General features: G+C 44.9%; 1 long non-coding RNA gene across 1 annotated transcript; it reads left to right on the forward strand.

The window, feature by feature from the left end:
- The first annotated feature begins 1,911 nt into the window (after window positions 1–1,911).
- LOC127910953 (uncharacterized) lies at window positions 1,912–2,676 on the forward strand. The gene is made up of 3 exons (XR_008076989.1): window positions 1,912–1,988; window positions 2,027–2,558; window positions 2,597–2,676. It is a non-coding gene; the product is annotated as an uncharacterized LOC127910953 (long non-coding RNA).
- Window positions 2,677–11,337: the final 8,661 nt, after the last annotated feature.

An 11,337-nucleotide genomic window follows, 5' to 3' on the forward strand; every position in this document is an offset into this window, starting at 1 on the left:
GAGAGCATGCACCTGTGTGTGTGTGTGTGTGTGTGTGTGAGCGTGCACCTGTGTGTGCACCTGTGTGTGTGTGTGAGCGTGCACCTGTGTGTGTGAGCATGCACCTGTGTGTGTGTGTGTGTGCACCTGTGTGTGTGTGTGTGTGTCTCTGTGTGTTCTTGCTAGTAATTTCAGCCCCATTACCCAACCAGACTGTCACACTGAGCTCTGCTTTGTCTGTTGGATCCGAATGTTGGCGCCGCCCTTTGTGAACGGAAACCTCATAGAAACTTCCCAGCATGCTCTCTGTCTTAAGGCTCCTACTTTCCTGCTCAAATGTGCATGAAATCACAATGTGTACAGATGCATGCCAAAAGGCCACCTTATTCCCAACATAGTGCACTACTTTTGACCAGAGCCCTATGCAGAGAATAGGGTGCCATTTGGAATGCGACCCTAAGGTTTCTGTCTTACACAGAGATGGGGAATGACTGGGCCAATCATAGACAGAAACACTACTCTGGAACAAGGAAGTCTATATAGACATATCATTACTAGCATTTTGCACTTTTATATGCGAATACTGTACTATTATGCTTCTTCTTTTTCTTCTTCCTCCGGTTGACATAATAAGGTCAAAGGTGAAGACCAAGGGCATGGGCCGAAGCCTTGACCCCCTGGTAGGGAGGACATGGAGCCCATGTGAGAGTATGATAACCTGTGCCCCAGCACTTTGACTCTGTACAGGTACCCCCTGTATATAGCCTCCACATTGACTCTGTACCGGTACCCCCTGTATATAGCCTCCACATTGACTCTGTACCGGTACCCCCTGTATATAGCCTCCGCATTGACTCTGTACTGGTACCCCCTGTATATAGCCTCCACATTGACTCTGTACCGGTACCCCCTGTATATAGCCTCCACATGGACTCTGTACAGGTACCCCCTGTATATAGCCTCCACATTGACTCTGTACAGGTACCCCCTGTATATAGCCTCCACATTGACTCTGTACAGGTACCCCCTGTATATAGCCTCCACATTGACTCTGTACAGGTACCCCTGTATATAGCCTCCACATGGACTCTGTACAGGTACCCCCTGTATATAGCCTCCACATTGACTCTGTACAGGTACCCCTGTATATAGCCTCCACATTGACTCTGTACAGGTACCCCTGTATATAGCCTCCACATTGACTCTGTACTGGTACCCCCTGTATATAGCCTCCACATTGACTCTGTACAGGTACCCCCTGTATATAGCCTCCACATTGACTCTGTTCTGGTACCCCCTGTATATAGCCTCCACATTGACTCTGTACCGGTACCCCCTGTATATAACCTCCACATTGACTCTGTACAGGTACCCCCTGTATATAGCCTCCACATTGACTCTGTTCTGGTACCCCCTGTATATAACCTCCACATTGACTCTGTACAGGTACCCCCTGTATATAGCCTCGTTACTGTTACTTTATTGTTGCTCTTTCATTTTTAATGTTTTTTTTATTTTTATTTTTAATAAATGTATTGTTTACTTCAGTTTACTTAGTAAATGCTTAAAAAAAAATCTTAAAACTGCCCTTGTTGGTTAAGGGCTTGTAAGTAAGCATTTCACTGTGAGGTCTACTACACCTGTTGTATTCAGCATTTCACTGTGAGGTCTACTACACCTGTTGTATTCAGCATTTCACTGTGAGGTCTACTAGACCTGTTGTATTCAGCATTTCACTGTGAGGTCTACTACACCTGTTGTATTCAGCATTTCACTATAAGGTCTACTACACCTGTTGTATTCAGCATTTCACTGTCAGGTCTACTACACCTGTTGTATTCAGCATTTTACTGTGAGGTCTACTACACCTGTTGTATTCAGCATTTCACTATAAGGTCTACTACACCTGTTGTATTCAGCATTTCACTGTAATGTCTACTACACCTGTTGTATTCAGCATTTCACGGTAAGGTCTACTACACCTGTTGTATTCAGCATTTCACGGTAAGGTCTACTACACCTGTTGTATTCAGCATTTCACTGTAAGGTCTACTACACCTGTTGTATTCAGCATTTCACGGTAAGGTCTACTACACCTGTTGTATTCAGCATTTCACGGTAAGGTCTACTACACCTGTTGTATTCAGCATTTCACTGTAAGGTCTACTACACCTGTTGTATTCAGCATTTCACTGTAAGGTCTACTACACCTGTTGTATTCAGCATTTCACGGTAAGGTCTACTACACCTGTTGTATTCAGCATTTCACGGTAAGGTCTACTACACCTGTTGTATTCAGCATTTCACTGTAAGGTCTACTACACCTGTTGTATTCAGCATTTCACGGTAAGGTCTACTACACCTGTTGTATTCAGCATTTCACGGTAAGGTCTACTACACCTGTTGTATTCAGCATTTCACTGTAAGGTCTACTACACCTGTTGTATTCAGCATTTCACGGTAAGGTCTACTACACCTGTTGTATTCAGCATTTCACTGTAAGGTCTACTACACCTGTTGTATTCAGCATTTCACTGTAAGGTCTACTACACCTGTTGTATTCAGCATTTCACTGTAAGGTCTATTACACCTGTTGTATTCAGCATTTCACGGTAAGGTCTACTACACCTGTTGTATTCAGCATTTCACGGTAAGGTCTACTACACCTGTTGTATTCAGCATTTCACTGTAAGGTCTACTACACCTGTTGTATTCAGCATTTCACTGTGAGGTCTACTACACCTGTTGTATTCAGCATTTCACGGCAAGGTCTACTATACCGGTTGTATTCAGCATTTCACTGTGAGGTCTACTACACCTGTTGTATTCAACGCATGTGACTTGATTTGTTTTGAGAGGGGTTGCAGCCCCCACCTGTCTCATCTCCTGGGCACGTGTCTCAAAATGGCACCCTATTCCCTATATGCACTACCTTTTGCCCAGGACCAATAGGGATATAGGGAATAGGATAGGGTTCCATTTGGGACACAACCTGTTATTTTCTCTCACCTCCCGCCTGACATTGAAGGGCTGTCTGTTCCCCTCCCTGCCAGGGGTCTAGGCTTCAGGCCATGCCCTAAGGTCTTACCCCTTGGCCTTGCTATGACAACCGGAAGAAGGAAGAACGTGGCTCAGGGTCAGACACTAAGTGCATGTCCCAAATGGGACATTAGGACACCCCCCCCCCGCCTCATATCGTAGGGGCATGGACTCTACAAGGAGTCGAAAGCATTTCACAGGGATGCTGTTGACTCCAATGCTTCCCACAGTTGTGTCAAGTTGGCTGGATGTCCTTTGGGTGGTGGAATGTGCCTGGCAGCTACTACCATACTACTACCATACTACTACCATACTACTACCATACTCTGTTCAAAGGCACTGAAATATTTTGTCTTGCCCATTCACCCTCTGAATGGCACACATCCATGTCTCAATTGTCTCAAGGCTTTAAAAATCCTTCTTCAACCTGTCTGCTCCGCTTCATCAACACTGATTGAACTGGATTTAACAGGTGACATCAATAAGGGATCACAGTTTTCCCCTGGATTCACCTGGACAGTCCATAGCTGTGTTCGAATACTCAAACATCCAAGATGGTGTAGCAGTCGGACGTGTGTTTGTATTGTCCCGTCTTGTCCCATATAAATAGTCGGTCTCATCATTTTTTTGTATATATTTTAATCTCACTTTCCACCTACGATCTAAATATACTTTCCTGCAACCCGCCCCACCCAATGTGGTACGGATCTGCTATTTTTATACATCATAACTGGAACCTCCATCAGAGGCTAGCCAGCTAACTAGCTAGTAGTCACTGTTAGCCACGGCAAGCGTTCCTCAACTTTATCTCGGTCACCGGCCAGCTTTAGCTCAGTCAATACCTGCCAGACTGCAGAGCACGATATCGGACTGCTTTCCTCCACCACATCACTGGATTCCTGCCGCAAGCTCTGGGCCATTACACCAGATCATAGCAGCTAGCTAGCTGCAATCGAGTGGCTACCGCTGGCTAACGCCTCTGTTCTGAAGCAAGCACCAGTTAGCCTTGAGCTAGCCTCGAGCTAGGCCCATCTCCCAGCTATCCGAAAAGGTATACCTGGTAATTCGTGGGCAACAATACCTCTTTTGCCAATTGGCCTGGACCCTTTATCGCCGACACGGAGCTCCGCCGATCCATCACGACTGGTCTGCCGACGTAGTCGTCCGATGTGGTTTCAACAGGCTTTTCCGTTGCGTTGTCACCGAAGACCCATCTGCTATTCCCTGTTCCCAACCCTTATCCTCCTCTGTTCCCCTGGTGATGTAGAGGTTAACCCAGGCCCTGTAGCTCCCAGCATCACACCTATTGCCCAGGCGTTCTCATTTGCTGACTTCTGTAACCGTAAAAGCCTTGGTTTCATGCATGTTAACATCAGAAGCCTCCTCCCTAAATTTGTTTTATTCACTGCTTTAGCACACTCCGCCAACCCTGGTGTCCTAGCCGTGTCTGAATCCTAGCTTAGGAAGGCCACCAAAAATTCTGAAATTTCCATCCCCAACTGCAACATTTTCCGTCAAGATAGAACTGCCAAAGGGGGCAGAGTTGCAATCTAATGCAGAGATAGCCTGCAGAGTTCTGTCATACTATCCAGGTCTGTACCCAAACAGTTCGAGCTTCTACTATTAAAAATCCACCTTTCCAGAAATATTTGTGAATTGATTGCCCCCCATCCATCTTCAGAGTTCGTACTGTTAGGTGACCTAAACTGGGATATGTTTAGAACCCCGGCCGTCCTACAATCTAAGCTAGATGTCCTCAATCTCACACAAATTATCAAGGAACTTACCAGGTACAACCCTAAATCCGTAAACATGGGCACCCTCATAGATATCATTCTGACCAACCTGCCCTCTAAATACACGTCTGCTGTCTTCAACCAGGATCTCAGCGATCACTGCCTCATTGCCTGTGTCCGTAAGGGGCCTGCGGTCAAATGCCTACCCCTCATCACTGTCAAACGCTCCGTTAAACACTTCAGCGATCAGGCCTTTCTAATCGACCTGGCCCGGGTATCCTAGAAGGATATTGACCTCATCCCGTCAGTAGAGGATGCCTGGTTGGTCCTTAAAAGTGCTTTCCTCACCGTCTTAAATAAGCATGCCCCATTCAAAAAATGTAGAACTAAGAACAGATATAGCCCTTGGTTCATTCCAGACTTGACTGCCCTTGACCAGCACAAAAACATCCTGTGGTGTACTGCATTAGCATCGAATAGCCTCCGCGATATGCAACTTTTCAGGGAAGTCAGGAACCAATATACACAGTCAGTTAGGAAAGCTAAGGTTAGCTTTTTCAAACAGACATTTGCATCCTGAAGCACCAATTCCAAACAGTTTTGGGACACCCTAAAGTCCATAGAGAATAAGAGCACCTCCTCCCAGCTGCCCACTGCACTGAGGCTAGGAAATACTATCACCACCGATAAATCTAAGATAATCAAGAATTTCAATAAGCATTTTTTTATGGCTGGCCATGCTTTCCACCTGGCTACCCCTACCCCGGCCAACAGCTCTGCACCCCCCCGCAGCAACTTGCCCAAGGCCCCCCTGATGTTCTGAGAGCTGCAAAATCTGGATCCCTACAAATCAGCTGGGCTAGACAATCTGGACTCTCTCTTTCTAAAATGATCCGCTGAAATTGTTGCAACCCCTCTTAGCCTGTTCAACCTCTCGTAATCGTCTGAGATCCCTACAGATTGGAATGCTGCTGTGGTCATCCTTCACTTCAAAGGCCATAGTGGTAATTATTTCACCACTACTCATACATCAAACTTGACAGTATATTAACTATAGGTTATCTAACTACCCAACGTTTATTGACTTGATTATTCCCGTCATTCTTAGCTTAGCTAAATGGTATAGTCGGTGTGTGTTCTTAATGGACATTCGGTTACGAGCTCTCAACACAGTAAATGTTGGCAAAAAAGCGTAATTAAATTGTTGCCAGCAGCACAATTACAGCCACCAACGCTCTGGATAACATGAAAACTGCCTAACCAGCTCTGATAGGGCGAGTAAAATGGTCAGAGTGGTCTCATTTATGTCTGGAAGTAGCTAGCAAGCTAGCCAAAGTTATCTTGGGTGTTTGACTGCCATTGTAAGGTCAGAAAGCGCAAATCAACTCTACTCCTCAGCCCGAGCGTCCAGTGTGCGCTCTGAATTTACAAACTGTAATCTGACAATGCTCTGAATTTACGAGTGCACCCTGGCACTCCACATTGAATTTAAGAACACACCCAAAGTTGTAAAATGTCTAACTAGTCATTTGTTATGCTAACTAGCTAGCAAGAAGTTGCATAGCAACAGCATCAACTTCCGGTAGACAGGCGAAGAGCTAGTACGCTCAACTGAAAGCATACTGTTCCTTTACAGTATACTAAAATGAACTTATTGTATATAGTATGTAGTATATACTCATTAAGTATGTAGTATACACTATGTTAGTATGGGCATTCGAACATAGCTATTGTCATTGAAAGAGCAGGTGTACCTAATGTTTTGAACACTCGGTGTAGCAAACTACTTTTGACCATGGTCCATAGAGTTTTGGCCAATAGCAGTGCACTAGGGTACCATTCGGGACGTAAACAACGAGTTAAATGTTAATGGGAACTGGATTTTCCTTCCCGACACTTTAACCATTCTATGTGTGTATGTTCTGTTCTGTAAGAGTGAGCAGGGAACAAAACATTAAGGGCTTGTTTGGGATTCATGCCAAGGTGATTACAAAATGTATTTTACCTAACAAAATGTAAGCAGCGAGACAGATTATAGGCTTATTATAGAGTAATGTAAAAGTATTTTAAGCACATCAGCTGATATTATACAACCTATGTTACACTACTCTCAAGACAAAAGTTATTGCAAAGTTTTAAATACACAAAATATACACAAAAGTATGTGGACACCTTCAAATTGGTGGATTCGGCTATTTCAGCCACACTCGTTGCGAACAGATGTATAAAATCGAGCACACAGCCATGTAATCTCCATAGACAAACATTGGTAGTAGAATGGGCTTATTGAAGAGCTCAGTGACTTTCAACGTGGTACCGTCATAGGATACCACATTTCCAACAAGTCAGTTTACACATTTTTGCCCTGCTAGAGCTGCCCCGGTAAGCGCTGTTATTGTGAAGTACAAATGTTTAGGAGCAACAACGGCTCAGCTGCAAAGTGGCAGACCACACAAGCTCACAGAACGGGACCGCTGAAGCACGTAACTTGAAAAAATTGTCAGTCCTCGGTTGCAACGCTCACTATCGAGTTCCAAACTGCCTCTGGAAGCAACGTCAGCACAATAACTTATCTTCAGGAGCTTCATGAAATTGGTTTCCATGGCCGAGCAGCCACACACAAGCCTAAGATCACCATGTGGAATGCCATGCGTCTGCTGGAGTGGTGTAAAGCTCACTGCCATTGGACTCTGGAGCAGTGGAAACGTGTTCTCTGGAGTGATGAATCATGCTTCATCAATTGGCAGTCCAACGGACTAATCAGGGTTTGGCGGATGCCAGGAGAACGCTACCTGCCCGAATGCATGGTGCCAACTGTAAAGTTTGGTGGAGAAGGAATAATGGTCTGGGGCTATTTTCGTGGTTCCAGCTAGGTCCCTTAGTTTCAGTGAAGGGAAATCTTAACGCTACAGCAAACAATGACATTCTAGACGATTCTTTGCGGCAACAGTTTGGGGAAGGCCCTTTCCAGTTTCAGCATGACAATACCCCTGTGCACAAAGCGAGGTCCATACAGAAAAGGTTTGTTGAGATCGATGTGGAAGAACTAGTGGAAAGCCTTCCCAGAAGAGTGGAGGCTGTTATTATAGCGAAGGGAGGACCAACTCCATATTAATGCCCATGATTTTGGAATGAGATGTTCGAGGAACTGGTGTCCAGATACATTTGGTCATGTAGTGTAGAAGGACAGCAAATTAAGGCTGTCCTTGGCATTGTGGAATGGCCATGCATTCAATATGTCCCAAATAGGACCCTATTCCCTATGGGCTCTTGTTAAAACTAATGCAGTACATAGGATGCCATTTGAGATTCAGGATACACACCATAAAGATATGCTTGCCCAGAATACAGCTGTTCGGAATATGTAGGCTAATTTGTCTTCCTTGCTTGGCCAAATCAACACTTCACAGCACGTGCTTCATGGTGATTTTGCTTGCCTAGCCTGGGAATCTGAATCTCATTGGCTGCCCAATTATTGTCAAAAGAGGTGATCTGATTGGTGAAAAGTCCAATTAGTGGAACAAATTATCAGAATAAGGCCGCAAGTGAAAACGAAGCCTTTGATAGAAGTCTCCTATAATTATATAAAAAGAAACTTATTTTATTTAACTAGACAAGTCAATTAAGAACAAATTCTTATGACAAATTAGTGTGACTAAACAAATTAACACTATAAGCATACATACGAACATGCTTGATAAATGGCATTCATCCGTCCCTCCATGTTAAGACTGTTGTAATCTCGTCCCCAGACTCAATTGCTACAGTATACAGATTGTTGTGGAGAGACGGCGACGGTTGGTGGACCGCTGTCACGACAAATGCGCGGAGAGATTCAGCGCGTGAATTTGGCACGCAGTCGACGGTGCCAAGTAGAATCAGACCTCTGTCTAGGAGTACAATACGGTACGTTTAGATTTTAGCTACCTTTACGCTTTCTTTTCCTTAATCTTCTTTCGACACATCCCCGTGGTTTTACTCTTGTCAAGAAGAATAGGAGACAGAATGGGCGGAAGCGGCACAAAGTTATCAAAAAAGTTCCATTGAGAGATCCAGGTGAAACACAGGTAGGCTAAATCGTATTTTTTGCTTCATTTTTACAAATGTTTTTTAATTTAATTTACATTTTGAACTAACATTTCGTAGCTAGACTATGCTTTGCAATCACATCCCCAGTCGGCGCTTATATTCCATCAGTAATAATGATCATATTGTTAGACGCATGCAGACGTTACGGTAGACCTAACGAGGACAGGGTGCAAATTGCATGAAATGAAGTAGCACACACCAACCACGTGAATATTGTTGACCTTTTCACTCGTGCAGCCCATCTGAGATGTGTGTTTTCCTCAGACAGCACACAGCAGTAGTGGGAGCACAGAACGCTAGTTGGCACTGGGTCAACCAACTGACTGGAAGGCTGCAGATTCCTCAGACACACCCAGGGAATGATAGTGGTTGTCATGACACTGTCCTATGGCAATGCGATGTCCTGTGAAGCATTCTGTTTGGAAATCCTTCTATGAGGACGACAGTAGATTGTGTGTGTGTGAGAATAGTGTGCATTGAGAGATCTATGAACGATCAATGAATGACCTTATATAGTACATCTGTAGCCCACTAGTAACTGCTGCACACTAGTAAGTAGTAGACTCATGCTGGGCACAGACAGTTCAACATCTAGTTTTGATTTACAGTTGGTTGAGTTGTCAACTAACCTGAATTCAACGTGAAATCAACAAAACATTTCACCCTGTCATTGGATTAAGGTTACAAGTCAGGTGGAAAAAATAAATAATGACTTTACTTTCATGACGTTTTGCAAATCCAATCAGTGTTCTACTTTGATTCAATGTCATCACATTAAAAGATAATTGTTGAAATGACGTGGAATCAACATTGACTCGTGATCACTCTCTCCGTAGCCGATATGAGTAAGACCTTTAAACAGGTCAACATTCACAAGGCCGCAGGGCCAGACGAATTACCAGGACGTGTACTCCGAGCATGCGCTGACCAACTGGCAAGTGTCTTCGCTGAAATGTTCAACCTGTCCCTGACCAAGTCTGTAATACCTACATGTTTCAAGCAGATCACCATAGTGCCTGTGCCCAAGAATGCCAAGGTAACCTGGCTAAATGACTTCTGACCTGTAGCACTCACGTCTGTAGCCATGAAATGCTTTGAAAGGCTGGTATTGGCTCACATCAACACCATCATCCCAGAAACCCTAGACCCACTCCAATTTGCATAGCGCCTCAACAGATCCACAGCTGATGTCATCTCTATTGTACTCCACACTGCCCTCTCCCACCTGGACATAAGGAACACCTACGTGAGAATGCTGTTCATTGACTACAGCTCAGCGTTCCACACCATATTGCCCTCAAAGCTCATCACTAACGTAAGGACACTGGGACTAAACACCTCCCTCTGCAACTGGATCCTGGACTTCCAGACAGGCTGCCCCCCAGGTGGTGAGGGTAGACAACAACACATCTGCCACACAGATCCTCAACACTGGGGCCCCTTGGGGGTGCGTGCTTAGTCCCCTCCTGCATTCTCTGTTCACCCACGACTTCATGGCCAAGCACGACTTCAACACCATCATTAAGTTTGCAGACGACACAACAGTGGTAGGCCTGATCAACGACCACAATGAGACATCCTATAGGGAGGAGGTCAGAGACTGGCAGTGTGGTGCCAGGACAACCTCTCCCTCAACGTGAGCAAGACAAAGGAGATGATCGTGGACTACAGGAAAATGAGGGCCGAGCACGCCCTCATTCTCATCGACGGGGCTGTAGTGGGGCAAGTTGAGAGATTCAAGTTCCTTGGCGTCCACATCACCAACAAACTATCATGGTCCAAACACACCAAGACAGTCATGAAGAGGGCACGACAGTGTTTTATTACCCCTCAGCAGAACGAAAATATTTAGCATGGGGCCTCAGATCAGCCAAGTCTAGGTCCAAAAGGCTTCTTCACAGATTCTGCTCCCAAGCCATAAGAATGCTGAACGGCTAATCGAATAGCCACCTTGACTCTGACTATTTGCTTCACCCCCCCCTTCCCTTTTTACATTGCTGCTACTTGCTGTTTATTATCTATGCATAGTCACTTTACCTCTACCTACATGTACATATTACCTCAACTAACCTGTTTATTATCTATGCATAGTCACTTTACCCCTACCTGCATGTACATATTACCTCAACTAACCTGTTTATTATCTATGCATGTCACATTGACTCTGTACATGTACATATTACCTGTATAACCTTACCCACTGCATTGACACTGTACCGCTACCCCCTGTATATAGCCTCCACATTGACACTGTACCGGTACCTCCTGTATATAGCCTCCACATTGATTCAGTACCGGCACCTCCTGTATATAGCCTCCACATTGATTCAGTACCGCTACCCCCTGTATATAGCCTCCACATTGACACTGTACCGGTACCCCCTGTATATAGCCTCCACATTGATTCAGTACCGGCACCTCCTGTATATAGCTTCCACATTGACACTGTACCGGTACCTCCTGTATATAGCTTCCACATTGACACTGTACCGGT

The sequence above is a fragment of the Oncorhynchus keta genome, chromosome 23 (assembly GCF_023373465.1).
Source record: "Oncorhynchus keta strain PuntledgeMale-10-30-2019 chromosome 23, Oket_V2, whole genome shotgun sequence".
Taxonomy (NCBI): Eukaryota; Metazoa; Chordata; class Actinopteri; order Salmoniformes; family Salmonidae; genus Oncorhynchus; species Oncorhynchus keta.